The sequence below is a fragment of the Somniosus microcephalus genome, unplaced genomic scaffold (assembly GCF_052327205.1).
Source record: "Somniosus microcephalus isolate GS21.2 unplaced genomic scaffold, FLI_Smic_1.0 unresolved_chr3, whole genome shotgun sequence".
Classification (NCBI taxonomy): Eukaryota; Metazoa; Chordata; class Chondrichthyes; order Squaliformes; family Somniosidae; genus Somniosus; species Somniosus microcephalus.
This window is the reverse complement of record NW_028225181.1, coordinates 39,545,551-39,571,719: the sequence shown is the minus strand read 5'-3', so window position 1 is coordinate 39,571,719 and position 26,169 is coordinate 39,545,551.

Here is a 26,169-nt window from a genome sequence, read left to right as displayed (position 1 = left end):
ACACGGGGTAGAGGGGAATATAGAACGGGGACAGAGTGTAAAAGGAGATACCCGGGAAAGAGGGGAATATAGAACGGGGACAGAGAGTAAAGGGATAAACCCGGGATAGAGGGGAACATAGAACGGGGACAGAGAATAAAGGGAGATATCTGGGATCGAGGGGAATATAGAACGGGGACAGAGAGTAAAGGGTGATACCCTGGATAGAGGGGAATATTGAACGTGGACAGAGAGTAAAGGGAGGTACCCGGGATCGAGGGGAATATAGAACGGGGACAGAGAGTAAAGGGAGATACCCGGGATAGAGGGGAATATAGAACGGGGACAGAGAGTAAAGGGAGATACCCAGGATAGAGGGAAATATAGAACGGTGACAGAGAGTAAAGGGAGATACCCGGGAGAGAGGGGAATATAGAATGGGGACAGAGAGTAAAGGGAGATACCCGGGATAGAGGGAATATAGAACGGGGACAGAGAGTAAAGCGAGATACCCGGGATAGAGGGGAATATAGAACGAGGACAGAGAGTAAAGGGAGATACCTGGGATAGAGGGAAATATAGAACGGGGACAGAGAGTAAAGTGAGATACCCGGGATACAGGGGAATATAGAACGGGGACAGAGAGTAAAGGGAGATACCCGGGATATTGGGGAATATAGAACGGGGACAGAGAGTAAAGGGAGATACCCGGGATAGAGGGAATATAGAACGGAGACAGAGAGTAAAGGGAGATACCCGGGATAGAGGGGAATATAGAACGGGGACAGAGAGTAAAGCGAGATACCCGGGATAGAGGGGAATAAAAACGAGGACAGAGAGTAAAGGGATATACCCGGGATAGAGGGGAATACAGAACGGGGACAGAGAGTAAAAGGAGATACCTGGGATAGAGGGAAATATAGAACGGGGACAGAGAGTAAAGGGAGATACCAGGGATAGAGGGGAATATAGAACGGGGACAGAGAGTAAAGGGAGATACCCGTGATAGAGGGGAATATAGAACGGGGACAGAGAGTAAAGGGGAGATACCCGGGATAGAGGGGAATATAGAACGGGGACAGAGAGTAAAGGGAGATACCCGGGATAGAGGGGAATATAGAACGGGGACAGAGAGTAAAGGGAGATACCCCGGATAGAGGGAAATATAGAACGGGGACAGAGAGTAAAGGGAGATACCCGGGATAGAGGGGAATATAGAACGGGGGCAGAGAGTAAAGGGAGATAGCCGGGATAGAGGGGAATGTAGAACTTGGACAGAGCGTAAAGGGAGATACCCGGGATAGAGGGGAATATAGAACGGGGACAGAGAGTAAAGGGAGATACCCGGGATAGAGGGGAATATAGAACGGTGACAGAGAGTAAAGTGAGATACCCGGGATAGAGGGGAATATAGAACGGGGACAGAGAGAAAAGGGAGATACACGGAATAGAGGGGAATATAGAACGGGGACAGAGAGTAAAGGGAGATACCCGGGATAGAGGGGAATATAGAACGGGGACAGAGAGTAAAGGGAGAAACCCGGGATAGAGGGGAATATAGAAGGGGGACAGAGAGTAAAGGGAGATACCCGGGATAGAGAGGAATATAGAATGGGGACAGAGAGTAAAGGGAGATACCCGGGATAGAGGGGAATATAGAACGGGAACAGAGAGTAAATGGAGATACCCGGGATAGAGGGGATAATAGAACGGGGACAGAGAGTAAAGGGAGATACCGGGGATAGAGGGGAATATAGAACGGGGACAGAGAGTAAAGGGAGATACCAGGGATAGAGGGGAATATAGAACGGGGACAGAGAGTAAAGGGAGATACCCGTGATAGAGGGGAACATAGAACCGGGACAGAGAGTAAAGGGAGATACCAGGGATAAAGGGCAATATAGAACGGGGACAGAGAGTAAAGGGAGATACCCGGGATAGAGGGGAACATAGAATGGGGTCAGAGAGTAAAGGGAGATACCCGGGATAGAGGGGAATATAGAACGGGGACAGAGAGAAAAAGGAGATTCCCGGGATAGAGGGGAATATAGAACGGGGACAGAGAGTAAAGGGAGATACCCGGGATAGAGGGGAATATAGAACGGGGACAGAGAGTAAAGGGAGATACCCGGGATAGAGGGGAATATAGAACGGGGACAGAGAGTAAAGGGAGATAGCCGGGATAGAGGGGAATATAGAACGGGGACAGAGAGTAAAGGGAGATACCCGGGATAGAGGGGAATATAGAACGGGGACAGAGAGTAAAGGGAGATACCTGGGATAGAGGGGAATATAGAACGGGGACAGAGAGTAAATGGAGATACCAGGGATAGAGGGGAATATAGAACGGGGACAGAGAGTAAAGGGAGATACCCGGGATAGAGGGGAATATCGAACGGGAACAGAGAGTAAAGGGAGATACCCGGGATAGAGGGGAATACAGAACGGGGACAGAGAGTATAGCGAGATACCCGGAATAGAGGGGAAAATAGAACGAGGACAGAGAGGAAAGGGATATACCCGGGATAGAGGGGAATACAAAACGGGGACAGAGAGTAAAAGGAGATACCTGGGATAGAGGGAAATATAGAACGGGGACAGATAGTAAAGGGAGATACCCGGGATAGAGGGGAATATAGAACGGGGACAGAGAGTAAATGGAGATACCCGGGATAGAGGGAAATATAGAACGGGGACAGAGAGTAAAGGTGAGATACCCGGAATAGAGGGGAATATAGAACGGGGACAGAGAGTAAAGGGAGATACCCGGGATAGAGGGGAATATAGAACGGGGACCGAGCGTAAAGGGAGATACCCGGGACAGAGGGAAATATAGAACAGGGACAGAGGGTAAAGGGAGATACCCGGGATAGAGGGGAATATAGAACGGGGACAGAGAGTAAAGGGAGATACCCGGGATAGAGGGGAATATAGAACGGGGGCAGAGCGTAAAGGGAGATACCCGGGATAGAGGGAAATATAGAACGGGGACAGAGAGTAAAGGGAGATGCCCGGGATAGAGGGGAATATAGAACGGTGACAGAGAGTAAAGGTAGATGCCCGGGATAGAGGGGAATATAGAACGTGGACAGAGAGTAAAGGGAGATACCCGGGACAGAGGGGAATACAGAACGGGGTCAGAGAGTAAAGGGAGATACCCGGGATAGAGGGGAATATAGAACGGGGACAGAGAGTAAAGGGAGAAACCTTGGATAGAGGGGAATATAGAACGGGGACAGAGAGTAAAGGGAGATACCCGGGATAGAGGGAAATATAGAACGGGGACAGAGAGTAAAGGGAGATACCCGGGATAGAGGGGAATATAGAACGGGGACAGTGAGCAAAGGGAGATACCCGTGATAGAGGGGAACATATATCTGGGAGAGAGAGTAAAGGGAGATACCCGGGATACAGGGCAATATAGAACGGGGACAGAGAGGAAAGGGAGATACCCGGGATAGAGGGGAACATAGAATGGGGACAGAGAATAAAGGGAGATACCCGGGATAGAGGGGAACATAGAACGGGGACAGAGAATAAAGGGAGATACCTGGGATAGAGGGGAATATAGAACGGGGACAGAGAGTAAAGGGTGATACACAGGGTAGAGGGGAATATAGAACGGGGACAGAGAATAAAAGGAGATACCCGGGATAGAGGGGAATATAGAACGGGGACAGAGAGTAAAGGGATAGACCCGGGATAGAGGGGAACATAGAACGTGGACAGAGAATAAAGGGAGATACCTTGGATAGAGGGGAATATAGAACGGGGACAGAGAGTAAAGGGTGATACCCTGGATAGAGGGGAATATAGAACGTGGACAGAGAGTAAAGGGAGATACCCGGGATAGAGGGGAATATAGAACGGGGACAGAGAGTAAAGGGAGGTACCCGGGATAGAGGGGAATATTGAACGGGGACAGAGAGTAAAGGGAGATACCCAGGATAGAGGGACATATAGAACGGTGACAGAAAGTAAAGGGAGATACCCGGGATAGAGGGGAATATAGAATGGGGACAGAGAGTAAAGGGAGATACCCGGGATAGAGGGAATATAGAACGGGGACAGAGAGTAAAGCGAGATACCCGGGATAGAGGGGAATATAGAACGAGGACAGAGAGTAAAGGGAGTTACCTGGGATAGAGGGGAATATAGAACGGGGACAGAGAGTAAAGGGAGACACCCGGGATAGAGGGGAATATAGAACGAGGACAGAGAGTAAAGGGAGATACCCGGGATAGAGGGGAATATAGAACGTGGACAGAGAGTAAAGGGAGATACCCGGGATAGAGGGAATATAGAACGGAGACAGAGAGTTAAGGGAGATACCCGGGATAGAGGGGAACATAGAACGGGGACAGAGAATAAAGGGAGATACCTGGGATACAGGGCAATATAGAACGGGGACAGAGAGTAAAGAGTGATACACATCCAAAGATGTGCGGGTTAGGTTGATTGGCTATGATAAATTGACCCTTAGTGTTAGGGGGATTAAATATGTGGGGTTACGGGGATAGGGTGGGATATGTGTTGGTGTAGGGGTTACGGGGATCGGGTGGGATATGTGTCGGTGCAGGCTCGATGGGCCGGAATGACCTCTATCTGCACTGTGGTGTTTCTGTGATTCTGTGATTCTGTGATACACGGGGTAGAGGGGAATATAGAACGGGGACAGAGAGTAAAAGGAGATACCCGGGATAGAGGGGAATATAGAACGGGGACAGAGAGTACAGGGATAGACCCGGGATATAGGGGAACATAGAAAGTGGACAGAGAATAAAGGGAGATACCTGGGATAGAGGGGAATATAGAGCGGGGACAGATGGTAAAGGGTGATACCCTGGATAGAGGGGAATATAGAACGTGGACAGAGAGTAAAGGGAGATACCCGGGATAGAGGGTAATATAGAACGGGGACAGAGAGTAAAGGGAGATACCCGGGATAGAGGGGAATATAGAACGGGGACAGAGAGTAAAGCGAGATACCCAGGATAGAGGGAAATATAGAACGGTGACAGAGAGTAAAGGGAGATACCCGGGATAGAGGGGAATATAGAATGGGGACAGAGAGTAAAGGGAGATACCCGGGATAGAGGGAATATAGAACGGGGACAGAGAGTAAAGCGAGATACCCGGGATAGAGGGGAATATAGAACGAGGACAGAGAGTAAAGGGAGATACCTGGGATAGAGGGGAATATAGAACGGGGACAGAGAGTAAAGGGAGATACCCGGGATAGAGGGGAATATAGAACGGGGACAGAGAGTAAAGGGAGATACCCGGGATAGAGGGGAATATAGAACGGGGACAGAGAGTAAAGGGAGATACCCAGGATAGAGGGGAAAATAGAACGGGGACAGAGAGTAAAGGGAGAAACCCGGGATAGAGGGGAATATAGAACAGGGACAGAGAGTAAAGGGAGATACCCGGGATAGAGGGGAATATAGAACGTGGTCAGAGAGTAAAGGGAGATACCCGGGATAGAGGGGAATATAGAACGGGGACAGAGAGTAAAGGGAGATACCCGGGATAGAGGGGAATATAGAATGGGGACAGAGAGTAAAGGGAGATACCCGGGATGGAGGGGAATATAGAACGGGGACAGAGAGTAAAGAGAGATACCCGGGATAGAGAGGAATATAGAACGGGGACAGAGAGTAAAGGGAGATACCCGGGATAGAGGGGAATATAGAACGGGGACAGAGAGTAAAGGGAGATACCCGGGATAGAGGGGAATATAGAACGGGGACAGAGAGTAAAGGGAGATACCTGGGATAGAGGGGAATATAGAACGGGGACAGAGAGTAAAGGGAGATACCAGGGATAGAGGGGAATATAGAACGGGGACAGAGAGTAAAGGGAGATACCCGGGATAGAGGGGAATATAGAACGGGGACAGAGAGTAAAGGGAGATACCCGGGATAGAGAGGAATATAGAACGGGGACAGAGAGTATAGCGAGATAATCGGAATAGAGGGGAAAATAGAACGAGGACTGAGAGGAAAGGGATACACCCGGGATAGAGGGGAATACAAAACGGGGACAGAGAGTAAAAGGCGATACCTGGGATAGAGGGAAATATAGAACGGGGACAGATAGTAAAGGGAGATACCCGGGATAGAGGGGAAAATAGAACGGGGACAGAGAGTAAATGGAGATACCCGGGATAGAGGGAAATATAGAACGGGGACAGAGAGTAAAGTGAGATTCCCGGGATAGAGGGGAATATAGAACGGGGACAGTGAGTAAAGGTGAGATACCCGGAATAGAGGGGAATATAGAACGGGGACAGAGAGTAAAGGGAGATACCCGGGATAGCGGGGAATATAGAACGGGGACAGAGCGTAAAGGGAGATACCCGGGACAGAGGGAAATATAGAACGGGGACAGAGAGTAAAGGGAGATACCCGGGATAGAAGGGAATATTTAACGGGGACAGAGAGTAAAGGGAGATACCCGGGATAGAGGGGAATATAGAACGGGGACAGAGAGTAAAGGGAGATGCTCGGGATAGAGGGGAATATAGAACGGTGACAGAGAGTAAAGGGAGATGCCAGGGATATAGGGGAATATAGAACGGGGACAGAGAGTAAAGGGAGATACCCGGGATAGAGGGGAATACAGAACGGGGTCAGAGAGTAAAGGGAGATACCCGGGACAGAGGGGAATATAGAACGGGGACAGAGAGGAAAGGGAGAAACCCGGGATAGAGGGGAATATAGAACGGGGACAGAGATTAAAGGGAGATACCCGGGATAGAGGGAAATATAGAACGGGGACAGAGAGTAAATGGAGATACCCGGGATAGAGGGGAATATAGAACGGGGACAGTGAGCAAAGGGAGATACCCGTGATAGAGGGGAACATAGAACGGGAACAGAGAGTAAAGGGAGATACCCGGGATACAGGGCAATATAGAACGGGGACAGAGAGGAAAGGGAGATACCTGGGATAGAGGGGAACATAGAATGGGGACAGAGAGTAAAGGGTGATACACGGGGTAGAGGGGAATATAGAACGGGGACAGAGAGTAATAGGAGATACCCGGGATAGAGGGGAATATAGAACGGGGACAGAGAGTAAAGGGATAGACCCGGGATAGAGGGGAACATAGAACATGGACAGAGAATAAAGGGAGATACCTGGGATAGAGGGGAATATAGAACGGGGACAGAGAGTAATGGGTGATACCCTGGATAGAGGGGAATATAGAACGTGGACAGAGAGTAAAGGGAGATACCCGGGATAGAGGGGAAATAGAACGGGGACAGAGAGTAAAGGGAGGTACCCGGGATAGAGGGGAATATAGAACGGGGACAGAGAGTAAAGGGAGATACCCAGGATAGAGGGAAATATAGAACGGTGACAGAAAGTAATGGGAGATACCCGGGATAGAGGGGAATACAGAATGGGGACAGAGAGCAAAGGGAGATACCCGGGATAGAGGGAATATAGAACGGGGACAGAGAGTAAAGCGAGATACCCGGGATAGAGGGGAATATAGAACGAGGACAGAGAGTAAAGGGAGATACCTGGGATAGAGTGGAATATAGAACGGGGACAGAGAGTAAAGGGAGATACCCGGGATAGAGGGGAATATAGAACGGGGACAGAGAGTAAAGGGAGATACCCGGGATAGAGGGGAATATAGAACGGGGACAGAGAGTAAAGGGAGATACCCGGGATAGAGGGAATATAGAACGGAGACAGAGAGTAAAGGGAGATACCCAGGATAGAGGGGAATATAGAACGGGGACAGAGAGTAAAGCGAGATGCCCGGGAGAGAGGGGAATATAGAACGAGGACAGAGAGTAAAGGGATATACCCGGGACAGAGGGGAATACAGAACGGGGACAGAGAGTAAAAGGAGATACCTGGGATAGAGGGAAATATAGAACGGTGACAGAGAGTAAAGGGAGATGCCCGGGATAGAGGGGAATATAGAACGGGGTCAGAGAGTAAAGGGACATACCCGGGATAGAGGGGAATATAGAACGGGGACAGAGAGCAAAGGGAGAAACCCGGGATAGAGGGGAATATAGAACGGGGACAGAGAGTAAAGGGAGATACCCGGGATAGAGGGAAATATAGAACGGGGACAGAGAGTAAAGGGAGATACCCGGGATAGAGGGGAATATAGAACGGGGACAGTGAGTAAAGGGAGATACCCGTGATAGAGGGGAATATAGAATGGGGGCAGAGAGTAAAGGGAGATACCCGGGATACAGGGCAATATAGAACGGGGACAGAGAGGAAAGGGAGATACCCGGGATAGAGGGGAACATAGAATGGGGACAGAGAATAAAGGGAGATACCTGGGATAGAGGGGAACATAGAACGGGGACAGAGAATAAAGAGAGCAACCTGGGATAGAGGGGAATATAGAATGGGGACAGAGAGAAAAGGGTGATACACGGGGTAGAGGGGAATATAGAACGGGGACAGAGAGTAAAAGGAGATACCCGGGATAGAGGGGAATATAGAACGGGGACAGAGAGTAAAGGGATAGACCCGGGATAGAGGGGAACATAGAACGTGGACAGAGAATAAAGGGAGATACCTGGGATAGAGGGGAATATAGAACGGGGACAGAGAGTAAAGGGTGATACCCTGGATAGAGGGGAATATAGAATGGTGACAGAGAGTAAAGGGAGATACCCGGGATAGAGGGGAATATAGAACGGGGACAGAGAATAATGGGAGGTACCCGGGATAGAGGGGAATATAGAACGGGGACAGAGAGTAAAGGGAGACATCCAGGATAGAGGGAAATATAGAACGGTGACAGAGAGTAAAGGGAGATACCCGGGATAGAGGGGAATATAGAATGGGGACAGAGAATAAAGGGAGATACCCGGGATAGAGGGAATATCGAACGGGGACAGAGAGTAAAGCGAGATACCCGGGATAGAGGGGAATATAGAACGAGGACAGAGAGTAAAGGGAGATACCTGGGATAGAGGGGAATATAGAACGGGGACAGAGAGTAAAGGGAGATACCTGGGATAGAGGGGAATATAGAACGGGGACAGAGAGTAAAGGGAGATACCCGGGATAGAGGGGAATATAGAACGGGGACAGAGAGTAAAGGGAGATACCCGGGATAGAGGGAATATAGAACGGAGACAGAGAGTAAAGGGAGATACCCAGGATAGAGGGAGTATAGAACGGGGACAGAGAGTAAAGCGAGATACCCGGGAGAGAGGGGAATATAGAACGAGGACAGAGAGTAAAGGGATATACCCGGGATAGAGGGGGATACAGAACGGGGACAGAGAGTAAAAGGAGATACCTGGGCGAGAGGGAAATATAGAACGGGGACAGAGAGTAAAGGGAGATGCCCGGGATAGAGGGGAATATAGAACGGGGACAGAGAGTAAAGGGAGATGCCCGGGATAGAGGGGAATATAGAACGGTGACAGAGAGTAAAGGGAGATGACCGGAATAGAGGGGAATATAGAACGGGGACAGAGAGTAAAGGGAGATACCCAGGATAGAGGGGAATATAGAACGGGGTCAGAGAGTAAAGGGAGATACCCGGGATAGAGGGGAATATAGAACAGGAACAGAGAGTAAAGGGAGAAACCCGGGATAGAGGGGAATATAGAACGGGGACAGAGAGTAAAGGGAGATACCCGGGATAGAGGGAAATATAGAACGGGGACAGAGAGTAAAGGGAGATACCCGGGATAGAGGGGAATATAGAACGGGGACAGTGAGTAAAGGGAGATACCCGTGATAGAGGGGAACATAGAACGGGGACAGAGAGTAAAGGGAGATACCCGGGATACAGGGCAATATAGAACGGGGACAGAGAGGGAAGGGAGATCCCCGGGATAGAGGGGAATATAGAACGGGGACAGAGAGTAAAGGGAGATACCCGGGATAGAGGGGAATATAGAACGGGGACAGAGAGTAAAGGGATATACCCGGGATAGAGGAAATATAGAACGGAGACAGAGAGTAAAGGGAGATACCCAGGATAGAGGGGAATATAGAACGGGGACAGAGAGTCAAGCGAGATACCCGGGAGAGAGGGGAATATAGAACGAGGACAGAGAGTAAAGGGATATACCCGGGATAGAGGGGAATACAGAACGGGGACAGAGAGTAAAAGGAGATACCTGGGATAGAGGGAAATATAGAATGGTGACAGAGAGTAAAGGGAGATGCCCGGGATAGAGGGGAATATAGAACGGGGACAGAGAGTAAAGGGAGATACCCGGGATAGAGGGGAATACAGATCGGGGTCAGAGAGTAAAGGGACATACCCGGGATAGAGGGGAATATAGAACGGGGACAGAGAGTAAAGGGAGAAACCCGGGATAGAGGGGAATATAGAACGGGGTCAGAGAGTAAAGGGAGATACCCGGGAAAGAGGGAAATATAGAACGGGGACAGAGAGTAAAGGGAGATACCCGGGAAAGAGGGGAATATAGAACGGGGACAGTGAGTAAAGGGAGATACCCGTGATAGAGGGGAACATAGAACGGGGACAGAGAGTAAAGGGAGATACCCGGGATACAGGGCAATATAGAACGGGGACAGAGAATAAAGGGAGATACCCGGGATAGAGGGGAACATAGAACGGGGACAGAGAATAAAGGGAGATACCTGGGATAGAGGGGAATATAGAACGGGGACAGAGAGTAAAGGGTGATACACGGGGTAGAGGGGAATATAGAACGGGGACAGAGAGTAAAAGGAGATACCCGTGATAGAGGGGAATATAGAACGGGGACAGAGAGTAAAGGGATAGACCCGGGATAGAGGGGAACATAGAACGTGGACAGAGAATAAAGGGAGATACCTGGGATAGAGGGGAATATAGAACGGGGACAGAGAGTAAAGGGTGATACCCTGGATAGAGGGGAATATAGAACGGGGACAGAGAGTAAAGGGAGATACCCGGGATAGAGGGGAATATAGAACGGGGACAGAGAGTAATGGGAGGTACCCGGGATAGAGGGGATTATAGAACGGGGACAGAGAGTAAAGGGAGACACCCAGGATAGAGGGAAATATAGAACGGTGACAGAGAGTAAAGGGAGATACCCAGGATAGAGGGGAATATAGAATGGGGACAGAGAGTAAAGGGAGATACCCGGGATAGAGGGAATATAGAACGGGGACAGAGAGTAAAGCGAGATACCCGGGATAGAGGGGAATATAGAACGGGGACAGAGAGTAAAGGGAGATACCCGGGATAGAGGGGAATATAGAACGGGGACAGAGAGTAAAGGGAGATACCCAGGATTGAGGGGAATATAGAACGGGGTCAGAGAGTAAAGGGAGATACCCGGGATAGAGGGGAATATAGAACAGGAACAGAGAGTAAAGGGAGAAACCCGGGATAGAGGGGAATATAGAACGGGGACAGAGAGTAAAGGGAGATACCCGGGATAGAGTGAAATATAGAACGGGGACAGAGAGTAAAGGGAGATACCCGGGATAGAGGGGAATATAGAACGGGGACAGTGAGTAAAGGGAGATACCCGTGATAGAGGGGAACATAGAACGGGGACAGAGAGTAAAGGGAGATACCCGGGATACAGGGCAATATAGAACGGGGATAGAGAGGAAAGGGAGATCCCCGGGATAGAGGGGAATATAGAACGGGGACAGAGAGTAAAGGGAGATACCCGGGATAGAGGGGAATATAGAACGGGGACAGAGAGTAAAGGGATATACCCGGGATAGAGGGAATATAGAACGGAGACAGAGACTAAAGGGAGATACCCAGGATAGAGGGGAATATAGAACGGGGACAGAGAGTAAAGCGAGATACCCGGGAGAGAGGGGAATATAGAACGAGGACAGAGAGTAAAGGGATATACCCGGGATAGAGGGGAATACAGAACGGGGACAGAGAGTAAAAGGAGATACCTGGGATAGAGGGGAATATTGAACGGGGACAGAGAGTAAAGGGAGATACCCGGGATAGAGGGGAATACAGATCGGGGTCAGAGAGTAAAGGGACATACCCGGGATAGAGGGGAATATAGAACGGGGACTGAGAGTAAAGGGAGAAACCCGGGATAGAGGGGAATATAGAACGGGGTCAGAGAGTAAAGGGAGATACCCGGGAAAGAGGGAAATATAGAACGGGGACAGAGAGTAAAGGGAGATACCCGGGATAGAGGGGAATATAGAACGGGGACAGTGAGTAAAGGGAGATACCCGTGATAGAGGGGAACATAGAACGGGGACAGAGAGTAAAGGGAGATACCCGGGATACAGGGCAATATAGAACGGGGACAGAGAATAAAGGGAGATACCCGGGATAGAGGGGAACATAGAACGGGGACAGAGAATAAAGGGAGATACCTGGGATAGAGGGGAATATAGAACGGGGACAGAGAGTAAAGGGTGATACACGGGGTAGAGGGGAATATAGAACGGGGACAGAGAGTAAAAGGAGATACCCGTGATAGAGGGGAATATAGAACGGGGACAGAGAGTAAAGGGATAGACCCGGGATAGAGGGGAACATAGAACGTGGACAGAGAATAAAGGGAGATACCTGGGATAGAGGGGAATATAGAACGGGGACAGAGAGTAAAGGGTGATACCCTGGATAGAGGGGAATATAGAACGGGGACAGAGAGTAAAGGGAGATACCCGGGATAGAGGGGAATATAGAACGGGGTCAGAGAGTAATGGGAGGTACCCGGGATAGAGAGGATTATAGAACGGGGACAGAGAGTAAAGGGAGACACCCAGGATAGAGGGAAATATAGAACGGTGACAGAGAGTAAAGGGAGATACCCAGGATAGAGGGGAATATAGAATGGGGACAGAGAGTAAAGGGAGATACCCGGGATAGAGGGAATATAGAACGGGGACAGAGAGTAAAGCGAGATACCCGGGATAGAGGGGAATATAGAACGAGGACAGAGATTAAAGGGAGATACCTGGGATAGAGGGGAATATAGAACGGGGACAGAGAGTAAAGGGAGATACACGGGATAGAGGGGAATATAGAACGGGGACAGAGAGTAAAGGGAGATACCCGGGATAGAGGGGAATATAGAACGGGGACAGAGAGTAAAGGGAGATACCCGGGATAGAGGGAATATAGAACGGAGACAGAGAGTAAAGGGAGATACCCAGGATAGAGGGAGTATAGAACGGGGACAGAGAGTAAAGCGAGATACCCGGGAGAGAGGGGAAAAAAAACGAGGACAGAGAGTAAAGGGATATACCCGGGATAGAGGGGTATACAGAACGGTGACAGAGAGTAAAGGGAGATGCCCGGGATAGAGGGGAATATAGAACGGGGACAGAGAGTAAAAGGAGATACCTGGGCTAGAGGGAAATATAGAACGGGGACAGAGAGTAAAGGGGGATGCCCGGGATAGAGGGGAATATAGAACGGGGACAGAGAGTAAAGGGAGATGCCCGGGATAGAGGGGAATATAGAACGGTGACAGAGAGTAAAGGGAGATGCCCGGGATAGAGGGGAATATAGAACGGGGACAGAGAGTAAAGGGAGATACCCGGGAGAGAGGGGAATATAGAACGGGGTCAGAGAGTAAAGGGAGATACCCGGGATAGAGGGGAATATAGAACGGGGACAGAGAGTAAAGGGAGAAACCCGGGATAGAGGGGAATATAGAACGGGGACAGAGAGTAAAGGGAGATAACCGGGATAGAGGGAAATATAGAACGGGGACAGAGAGTAAAGGGAGATACCCGGGATAGAGGGGAATATAGAACGGGGACAGTGAGTAAAGGGAGATACCCGTGATAGAGGGGAACATAGAACGGGGACAGAGAGTAAAAGGTGATACACGGGGTAGAGGGGAATATAGAACGGGGACAGAGAGTAAAAGGAGATACCCGGAATAGAGGGGAATATAGAACGGGGACAGAGAGTAAAGGGAGAAACCCGGGAGAGAGGGGAATATAGAACGGGGACAGAGAGTAAAGGGAGATAACCGGGATAGAGGGAAACATAGAATGGCGACAGAGAATAAAGGGAGATACCCGGGATAGAGGGGAACATAGAACGGGGACAGAGAATAAAGGGAGATACCTGGGATAGAGGGGAATATAGAACGGGGACAGAGAGTAAAAGGTGATACACGGGGTAGAGGGGAATATAGAACGGGGAGAGAGAGTAAAAGGAGATACCCGGGATAGAGGGGAATATAGAACGGGGACAGAGAGTAAAGGGATAGACCCGGGATAGAGGGGAACATAGAACGTGGACAGAGAATAAAGGGAGATACCTGGGATAGAGGGGAATATAGAGCGGGGACAGAGAGTAAAGGGTGATACCCTGGATAGAGGGGAATATAGAACGTGGACAGAGAGTAAAGGGAGATACCCGGGATAGAGGGGAATATAGAACGGGGACAGAGAGTAAAGGGAGATACCCGGGATAGAGGCGAATATAGAACGGGGACAGAGAGTAAAGGGAGATACACAGGATAGAGGGAAATTTTGAACGGTGACAGAGAGTAAAGGGAGATATCCGGGATAGAGGCGAATATAGAATGGGGACAGAGAGTAAAGGGAGATACCCGGGATAGAGGGAATATAGAACGGGGACAGAGAGTAAAGCGAGATACCCGGGATAGAGGGGAATATAGAACGAGGACAGAGAGTAAAGGGAGATACCTGGGATAGAGGGGAATATAGAACGGGGACAGAGAGTAAAGTGAAATACCCGGGATAGAGGGGAATATAGAACGGGGACAGAGAGTAAAGGGAGATACCCGGGATAGAGGGGAATATAGAACGGGGACAGGGAGTAAAGGGAGATACCCGGGATAGAGGGAACATAGAACGGAGACAGAGAATAAAGGGAGACACCCAGGATAGAGGGGAATATAGAACGGGGACAGAGAGTAAAGCGAGATACCCGGGAGAGATGGGAATATAGAACGAGAACAGAGAGTAAAGGGATATACCCGGGATAGAGGGGAATACAGAACGGGGACAGAGAGTAAAAGGAGATACCTGGGATAGAGGGAAATATAGAACGGGGACAGAGAGTAAAGGGAAATACCCGGGATAGAGGGGAATATAGAATGGGGAAAGAGAGTAAAGGGAGATACCCGGGATAGAGGGAAATATAGAACGGGGACAGAGAGTAAAGGGAGATAACCGGGATAGAGGGGAATATAGAACGGGGACAGTGAGTAAAGGGGAGATACCCGGGATAGAGGGGAATATAGAACGGGGACAGAGAGTAAAGGGAGATACCCGGGATAGAGGGGAATATAGAGCGGGGACAGAGAGTAAAGGGAGATACCCGGGATAGAGGGAAATATAGAACGGGGACAGAGAGTAAAGGGAGATACCCGGGATAGAGGGGAATATAGAACGGGGACAGAGAGTAAAGAGAGATACCCGGGATAGAGGGGAATATAGAATGGGGACAGAGCGTAAAGGGAGATACCCGGGATAGAGGGGAATATAGAACGGGGACAGAGAGTAAAGGGAGATGCACGGGATAGAGGGGAATATAGAACGGTGACAGAGAGTAAAGGGAGATACCCGGGATAGAGGGGAATATAGAACGGGGACAGAGAGTAAAGAGAGATACCCGGGATAGAGGGGAATATAGAACGGGGACAGAGCGTAAAGGGAGATACCCGGGATAGAGGGGAATATAGAACGGGGACAGAGAGTAAAGGGAGATACCTGGGATAGAGTTGAATATAGAACGGGGACAGAGAGTAAAGGGAGATACCAGGGATAGAGGGGAATATAGAACGGGGACAGAGAGTAAAGGGAGATACCCGGGATAGAGGGGAATATAGAACGGGGACAGAGAGTAAAGGGAGATACCCGGGATAGAGGGGAATATAGAACGGGGACAGAGAGTATAGCGAGATACCCAGAATAGAGGGGAAAATAGAACGAGGACAGAGAGGAAAGGGATATACCCGGGATAGAGGGAAATACAAAACGGGCACAGAGAGTAAAAGGAGATACCTGGGATAGAGTTAAATATAGAACGGGGACAGATAGTAAAGGGAGATACCCGGGACAGAGGGGAATATAGAACGGGGACAGAGAGTAAATGGAGATACCCGGGATAGAGGGAAATATAGAACGGGGACAGAGAGTAAAGGGAGATTCCCGGGATAGAGGGGAATATAGAACGGAGACAGTGAGTAAAGGGGAGATACCCGGAATAGAGGGGAATATAGAACGGGGACAGAGAGTAAAGGGAGATAACCGGGATAGAGGGGAATAAAGAACGGGGACAGAGAGTAAAGGGAGATACCCGGGATAGAGGGAAATATAGAACGGGGACAGAGAGTAAAGGGAGATACCCGGGATAGAGGGGAATATAGAACGGGGACAGTGAGTAAAGGGAGATACCCGGGATAGAGGGGAATATAGAACGGGGACAGAGCGTAAAGGGAGATACCCGGGATAGAGGGGAATATAGAACGGGGACAGAGAGTAAAGGGAGAAGCCCGGGATAGAGGAGAATATAGAACGGTGACAGAGAGTAAAGGGAGATGCCCGGGATAGAGGGGAATATAGAACGGGGACAGAGAGTAAAGGGAGATACCCGGGATAGAGGGGAATATAGAACAGGGTCAGAGAGTAAAGGGAGATACCCGGGATAGAGGGGAATATAGAACGGGGACAGAGTGTAAAGGGAGAAACCCGGGATAGAGGGGAATATAGAACGGGGACAGAGAGTAAAGGGAGATACCCGGGATAGAGGGAAATATAGAACGGGGACAGAGAGTATAGGGAGATACCCGGGATAGAGGGGAATATAGAACGGGGACAGTGAGTAAAGGGAGATACCCGTGATAGAGGGGAACATAGAACGGGGACAGAGATTAATGGGAGATACACGGGATACAGGGCAATATAGAACGGGGACAGAGAGGAAAGGGAGATACCCGTGATAGAGGGGAACATAGAATGGGGACAGAGAATAAAGGGAGATACCTGGGATAGAGGGGAATATAGAACGGGGACAGAGAGTAAAGGGTGATACACGGGGTGGAGGGGAATATAGAACGGGGACAGAGAGTAAAAGGAGATACCCAGGATAGAGGAGAATATAGAACGGGGACACAGAGTAAAGGGATAGACCCGGGATAGAGGGGAACATAGAACGTGGACAGAGAATAAAGGGAGATACCTGAGATAGAGGGGAATATAGAACGGGGACAGAGAGTAAAGGGTGATACCCTGGATAGAGGGGAATATAGAACGTGGACAGAGAGTAAAGGGAGAGACCCGGGATAGAGGGGAATATAGAACGGGGACAAAGAGTAAAGGGAGATACCCGGGATAGAGGGGAATAAGAACGGGGACAGAGAGTAAAGGGAGATACCCAGGATAGAGGGAAATATAGAACGGTGACAGAGAGTAAAGGGAGATACCCGGTATGGAGGGGAATATAGAATGGGGACAGAGAGTAAAGGGAGATACCCGGGATAGAGGGAATATAGAACGGGGACAGAGAGTAAAGCGAGATACCCGGGATAGAGGGGAATATAGAACGAGGACAGAGAGTAAAGGGAGATACCTGGGATAGAGGGGAATATAGAACGGGGACAGAGAGTAAAGGGAGATACCCGGGATAGAGGGGAATCTAGAACGGGGACAGAGAGTAAAGGGAGTTACCCGGGATAGAGGGGAATATAGAACGTGGACAGAGAGTAAAGGGAGATACCCGGGATAGAGGGAATATAGAACGGAGACAGAGAGTAAAGGGAGATACCCAGGATAGAGGGGAATATAGAACGGGGACAGAGAGTAAAGCGAGATACCCGGGAGAGAGGGGAATATAGAACGAGGACAGAGTAAAGGGATATACCCGGGATAGAGGGGAATACAGAACGGGGACAGAGAGTAAAATGAGATACCTGAGATAGAGGGAAATATAGAACGGGGACAGAGAGTAAAGGGAGATACCCGGGATAGAGGGGAATATAGAATGGGGAAAGAGAGTAAAGGGAGATACCCGGGATAGAGGGGAACATAGAACGTGGACAGAGAATAAAGGGAGATACCTGGGATAGAGGGGAATATAGAACGGGGACAGAGAGTAAAGGGTGATACCCTGGATAGAGGGGAATATAGAACGTGGACAGAGAGTAAAGGGAGATACCCGGGATAGAGGGGAATATAGAACGGGGACAGAGAGTAAAGGGAGATACCCGGGATAGAGGGGAATATAGAACGGGGACAGAGAGTAAAGGGAGATACCCAGGATAGAGGGAAATATAGAACGGTGACAGAGAGTAAAGGGAGATACCCGGTATGGAGGGGAATATAGAATGGGGACAGAGAGTAAAGGTAGATACCCGGGATAGAGGGAATATAGAACGGGGACAGAGAGTAAAGCGAGATACCCGGGATAGAGGGGAATATAGAACGAGGACAGAGAGTAAAGGGAGATACCTGGGATAGAGGGGAATATAGAACGGGGACAGAGAGTAAAGGGAGATACCCGGGATAGAGGGGAATATAGAACGGGGACAGAGAGTAAAGGGAGTTACCCGGGATAGAGGGGAATATAGAACGGGGACAGAGAGTAAAGGGAGATTCCCGGGATAGAGGGAATATAGAACGGAGACAGAGAGTAAAGGGAGATACCCAGGATAGAGGGGAATATAGAACGGGGACAGAGAGTAAAGCGAGATACCCGGGAGAGAGGGGAATATAGAACGAGGACAGAGTAAAGGGATATACCCGGGATAGAGGGGAATACAGAACGGGGACAGAGAGAAAAATGAGATACCTGGGATAGAGGGAAATATAGAACGGGGACAGAGAGTAAAGGGAGATACCCGGGATAGAGGGGAATATAGAATGGGGAAAGAGAGTAAAGGGAGATACCCGGGATAGAGGGAACTATAGAACGGGGACAGAGAGTAAAGGGAGATAACCGGGATAGAGGGGAATATAGAACGGGGACAGTGATTAAAGGGGAGATACCCGGGATAGAGGGGAATATAGAACGGGGACAGAGAGTAAAGGGAGATACCCGGGATAGAGGGGAATATAGAACGGGGACAGAGAGTAAAGGGAGATACCCGGGATAGAGGGGAATATAGAATGGGGACAGAGAGTAAAGAGAGATACCCGGGAAAGAGGGGAATGTAGAACGGGGACAGAGCGGAAAGGGAGATACCCGGGATAGAGGGGAATATAGAACGGGGACAGAGAGTAAAGGGAGATGCCCGGGATAGAGGGGAATATAGAACGGTGACAGAGAGAAAAGGGAGATACCCGGGATAGAGGGGAATATAGAACGGGGACAGAGAGTAAAGAGAGATACCCGGGATAGAGGGGAATATAGAACGGGGACAGAGCGTAAAGGGAGATACCCGGGATAGAGGGGAACATAGAACGGGGACAGAGAGTAACGGGAGATGCCCGGGATAGAGGGGAATATAGAACGGTGACAGAGAGTAAAGGGAGATACCCGGGATAGAGGGGAATATAGAACGGGGACAGAGAGTAAAGGGAGATACCCGGGATAGAGGGGAATATAGAACGGGGACAGAGAGTAAAGGGAGATACCCGGGATAGAGCAGAATATAGAACGGGGACAGAGAGTAAAGGGAGAAACCCGGGATAGAGGGGAATATAGAACGGGGACAGAGAATAAAGGGAGATACCCGGGATAGAGGGGAATATAGAATAGGGACAGAGAGTAAAGGGAGACACCCGGGATAGAGGGGAATATAGAACGGGGTCAGAGAGTAAAGGGAGATACCCGGGATAGAGGGGAATATAGAACGGGGACAGAGAGTAAAGGGAGATACCCGGGATAGAGGGGAATATAGAACTGGGACAGAGAGTAAAGGGAGATACCCGGGATAGAGGGGAATATAGAACAGGGACGGAGAGTAAAGGGAGATACCCGGGATAGAGGGGAATATAGAACGGGGACAGAGAGTAAAGGGAGATACCCGGGACAGAGGGGAATATAGAACGGGGACAGAGAGTAAAGGGATATACACGGGATAGAGGGGAATATAGAACGGGGACAGAGAGTAAAGGGAGATACCCGGGATAGAGGGGAATATAGAAAGGGGACAGAGAGTAAAGGGAGATACCCGGAATAGAGGGGAATATAGAACGGGGACGGAGAGTAAAGGGAGATACCCGGGATAGAGGGAATATAGAACGGGGACAGAGAGTAAAGCGAGATGCCCGGGAGAGAGGGGAATATAGAACGAGGACAGAGAGTAAAGGGATATACCCGGGATAGAGGGGAATACAGAACGGGGACAGAGGGTAAAAGGAGATACCTTGGATAGAGGGAAATATAGAACGGTGACAGAGAGTAAAGGGAGATGCCTGGGATAGAGGGGAATATAGAACGGGGACAGAGAGTAAAGGGAGATACCCGGGATAGAGGGGAATTCAGAACGGGGTCAGAGAGTAAAGGGACAAACCCGGGATAGAGGGGAATATAGAACGGGGACAGAGAGTAAAGGGAGAAACCCGGGATAGAGGGGAATATCGAACGGGGACAGAGAGTAAAGGGAGATACCCGAGATAGAGAGAAATATAGAACGGGGACAGAGAGTAAAGGGAGATACCCGGGATAGAGGGGAATATAGAACGGGGACAGTGAGTAAAGGGAGATACCCGTGATAGAGGGGAACATAGAACGGGGACAGAGAGTAAAGGGAGATACCCGGGATAAAGGGCAATATAGAACGGGGACAGAGAGGAAAGGGAGATACCCGGGATAGAGGGGAACATAGAATGGGGACAGAGAATAAAGGGAGATACCCGGGATAGAGGGGAACATAGAACGGGGACAGAGAGTAAAGGGAGATACCCGGGATAGAGGGAATATAGAACGGAGACAGAGAGTAAAGGGAGATACCCAGGATAGAGGGGAATATAGAACGGGGACAGAGAGTAAAGGGAGATGCCCGGGATAGAGGGGAATATAGAACGGTGACAGAGAGAAAAGGGAGATACCCGGGATAGAGGGGAATATAGAACGGGGACAGAGAGTAAAGAGAGATACCCGGGATAGAGGGGAATATAGAACGGGGACAGAGCGTAAAGGGAGATACCCGGGATAGAGGGGAACATAGAACGGGGACAGAGAGTAACGGGAGATGCCCGGGATAGAGGGGAATATAGAACGGTGACAGAGAGTAAAGGGAGATACCCGGGATAGAGGGGAATATAGAACGGGGACAGAGAGTAAAGGGAGATACCCGGGATAGAGGGGAATATAGAACGGGGACAGAGAGTAAAGGGAGATACCCGGGATAGAGCAGAATATAGAACGGGGACAGAGAGTAAAGGGAGAAACCCGGGATAGAGGGGAATATAGAACGGGGACAGAGAATAAAGGGAGATACCCGGGATAGAGGGGAATATAGAATAGGGACAGAGAGTAAAGGGAGACACCCGGGATAGAGGGGAATATAGAACGGGGTCAGAGAGTAAAGGGAGATACCCGGGATAGAGGGGAATATAGAACGGGGACAGAGAGTAAAGGGAGATACCCGGGATAGAGGGGAATATAGAACTGGGACAGAGAGTAAAGGGAGATACCCGGGATAGAGGGGAATATAGAACGGGGACGGAGAGTAAAGGGAGATACCCGGGATAGAGGGGAATATAGAACGGGGACAGAGAGTAAAGGGAGATACCCGGGACAGAGGGGAATATAGAACGGGGACAGAGAGTAAAGGGATATACACGGGATAGAGGGGAATATAGAACGGGGACAGAGAGTAAAGGGAGATACCCGGGATAGAGGGGAATATAGAAAGGGGACAGAGAGTAAAGGGAGATACCCGGAATAGAGGGGAATATAGAACGGGGACGGAGAGTAAAGGGAGATACCCGGGATAGAGGGAATATAGAACGGAGACAGAGAGTAAAGGGAGATACCCAGGATAGAGGGGAATATAGAACGGGGACAGAGAGTAAAGCGAGATGCCCGGGAGAGAGGGGAATATAGAACGAGGACAGAGAGTAAAGGGATATACCCGGGATAGAGGGGAATACAGAACGGGGACAGAGGGTAAAAGGAGATACCTTGGATAGAGGGAAATATAGAACGGTGACAGAGAGTAAAGGGAGATGCCCGGGATAGAGGGGAATATAGAACGGGGACAGAGAGTAAAGGGAGATACCCGGGATAGAGGGGAATTCAGAACGGGGTCAGAGAGTAAAGGGACAAACCCGGGATAGAGGGGAATATAGAACGGGGACAGAGAGTAAAGGGAGAAACCCGGGATAGAGGGGAATATCGAACGGGGACAGAGAGTAAAGGGAGATACCCGAGATAGAGAGAAATATAGAACGGGGACAGAGAGTAAAGGGAGATACCCGGGATAGAGGGGAATATAGAACGGGGACAGTGAGTAAAGGGAGATACCCGTGATAGAGGGGAACATAGAACGGGGACAGAGAGTAAAGGGAGATACCCGGGATAAAGGGCAATATAGAACGGGGACAGAGAGGAAAGGGAGATACCCGGGATAGAGTGGAACATAGAATGGGGACAGAGAATAAAGGGAGATACCCGGGATAGAGGGGAACATAGAACGGGGACAGAGAGTAAAGGGAGATACCCGGGATAGAGGGAATATAGAACGGAGACAGAGAGTAAAGGGAGATACCCAGGATAGAGGGGAATATAGAACGGGGACAGAGAGTAAAGCGAGATGCCCGGGAGAGAGGGGAATATAGAACGGGGACAGTGAGTAAAGGGAGATACCCGTGATAGAGGGGAACATAGAACGGGGACAGAGAGTAAAGGGAGATACCCGGGATACAGGGCAATATAGAACGGGGATAGAGAGGAAAGGGAGATACCCGGGATAGAGGGGAACATAGAATGGGGACAGAGAATAAAGGGAGATACTCGGTATAGAGGGGAACATAGAACGGGGACAGAGAATAAAGGGAGATACCTGGGATAGAGGGGAATATAGAACGGGGACAGAGAGTAAAGGGTGATACACGGGGTAGAGGGGAATATAGAACGGGGACAGAGAGTAAAAGGAGATACCCGGGATGGAGGGGAATATAGAACGGGGACAGAGAGTAAAGGGATAGACCCGGGATAGAGGGGAACATAGAACGTGGACAGAGAATAAAGGGAGATACCTGGGATAGAGGGGAATATAGAACGGGGACAGAGAGTAAAGGGTGATACCCTGGATAGAGGGGAATATAGAACGTGGACAGAGAGTAAAGGGAGATACCCAGGATAGAGGGGAATATAGAACGGGGACAGAGAGTAATGGGAGGTACCCGGGATAGAGGGGAATTTAGAACGGGGACAGAGAGTAAAGGGAGACACCCAGGATAGAGGGAAAAATAGAACGGTGACAGAGAGTAAAGGGAGATACCCAGGATAGAGGGGAATATAGAATGGGGACAGAGAGTAAAGGGAGATACCCGGGATAGAGGGAATATAGAACGGGGACAGAGAGTAAAGCGAGATACCCGGGATAGAGGGGAATATAGAACGAGGACAGAGATTAAAGGGAGATACCTGGGATAGAGGGGAATATAGAACGGGGACAGAGAGTAAAGGGAGATACCCGGGATAGAGGGGAATATAGAACGGGGACAGAGAGTAAAGGGAGATACCCGGGATAGAGGGGAATATAGAACGGGGACAGAGAGTAAAGGGAGATACCCGGGATAGAGGGAATATAGAACGGAGACAGAGAGTAAAGGGAGATACCCAGGATATCGGGAGTATAGAACGGGGACAGAGAGTAAAGCGAGATACCCGGTAGAGAGGGGAATATAGAACGAGGACAGAGAGTAAAGGGATATACCCGGGATAGAGGGGTATACAGAACGGGGACAGAGAGTAAAAGGAGATACCTGGGCTAGAGGGAAATATAGAACGGGGACAGAGAGTAAAGGGAGATGCCCGGGATAGAGGGGAATATAGAACGGGGACAGAGAGTAAAGGGAGATGCCCGGGATAGAGGGGAATATAGAACGGTGACAGAGAGTAAAGGGAGATACCCGAGATAGAGAGAAATATAGAACGGGGACAGAGAGTAAAGGGAGATACCCGGGATAGAGGGGAATATAGAACGGGGACAGTGAGTAAAGGGAGATACCCGTGATAGAGGGGAACATAGAACGGGGACAGAGAGTAAAGGGAGATACCCGGGATAAAGGGCAATATAGAACGGGGACAGAGAGGAAAGGGAGATACCCGGGATAGAGGGGAACATAGAATGGGGACAGAGAATAAAGGGAGATACCCGGGATAGAGGGGAACATAGAACGGGGACAGAGAGTAAAGGGAGATACCCGGGATAGAGGGAATATAGAACGGAGACAGAGAGTAAAGGGAGATACCCAGGATAGAGGGGAATATAGAATGGGGACAGAGAGTAAAGCGAGATGCCCGGGAGAGAGGGGAATATAGAACGGGGACAGTGAGTAAAGGGAGATACCCGGGATAGAGGGGAATATAGAACGGGGACAGAGAGTAAAGGGAGATGCCCGGGATAGAGGGGAATATAGAACGGTGACAGAGAGAAAAGGGAGATACCCGGGATAGAGGGGAATATAGAACGGGGACAGAGAGTAAAGAGAGATACCCGGGATAGAGGGGAATATAGAACGGGGACAGAGCGTAAAGGGAGATACCCGGGATAGAGGGGAACATAGAACGGGGACAGAGAGTAACGGGAGATGCCCGGGATAGAGGGGAATATAGAACGGTGACAGAGAGTAAAGGGAGATACCCGGGATAGAGGGGAATATAGAACGGGGACAGAGAGTAAAGGGAGATACCCGGGATAGAGGGGAATATAGAACGGGGACAGAGAGTAAAGGGAGATACCCGGGATAGAGCAGAATATAGAACGGGGACAGAGAGTAAAGGGAGAAACCCGGGATAGAGGGGAATATAGAACGGGGACAGAGAATAAAGGGAGATACCCGGGATAGAGGGGAATATAGAATAGGGACAGAGAGTAAAGGGAGACACCCGGGATAGAGGGGAATATAGAACGGGGTCAGAGAGTAAAGGGAGATACCCGGGATAGAGGGGAATATAGAACGGGGACAGAGAGTAAAGGGAGATACCCGGGATAGAGGGGAATATAGAACTGGGACAGAGAGTAAAGGGAGATACCCGGGATAGAGGGGAATATAGAACGGGGACGGAGAGTAAAGGGAGATACCCGGGATAGAGGGGAACATAGAACGGGGACAGAGAATAAAGGGAGATACCCGGGACAGAGGGGAATATAGAACGGGGACAGAGAGTAAAGGGATATACACGGGATAGAGGGGAATATAGAACGGGGACAGAGAGTAAAGGGAGATACCCGGGATAGAGGGGAATATAGAAAGGGGACAGAGAGTAAAGGGAAATACCCGGAATAGAGGGGAATATAGAACGGGGACGGAGAGTAAAGGGAGATACCCGGGATAGAGGGAATATAGAACGGAGACAGAGAGTAAAGGGAGATACCCAGGATAGAGGGGAATATAGAACGGGGACAGAGAGTAAAGCGAGATGCCCGGGAGAGAGGGGAATATAGAACGAGGACAGAGAGTAAAGGGATATACCCGGGATAGAGGGGAATACAGAACGGGGACAGAGGGTAAAAGGAGATACCTTGGATAGAGGGAAATATAGAACGGTGACAGAGAGTAAAGGGAGATGCCCGGGATAGAGGGGAATATAGAACGGGGACAGAGAGTAAAGGGAGATACCCGGGATAGAGGGGAATTCAGAACGGGGTCAGAGAGTAAAGGGACAAACCCGGGATAGACGGGAATATAGAACGGGGACAGAGAGTAAAGGGAGAAACCCGGGATAGAGGGGAATATCGAACGGGGACAGAGAGTAAAGGGAGATACCCGAGATAGAGAGAAATATAGAACGGGGACAGAGAGTAAAGGGAGATACCCGGGATAGAGGGGAATATAGAACGGGGACAGTGAGTAAAGGGAGATACCCGTGATAGAGGGGAACATAGAACGGGGACAGAGAGTAAAGGGAGATACCCGGGATAAAGGGCAATATAGAACGGGGACAGAGAGGAAAGGGAGATACCCGGGATAGAGGGGAACATAGAATGGGGACAGAGAATAAAGGGAGATACCCGGGATAGAGGGGAACATAGAACGGGGACAGAGAGTAAAGGGAGATACCCGGGATAGAGGGAATATAGAACGGAGACAGAGAGTAAAGGGAGATACCCAGGATAGAGGGGA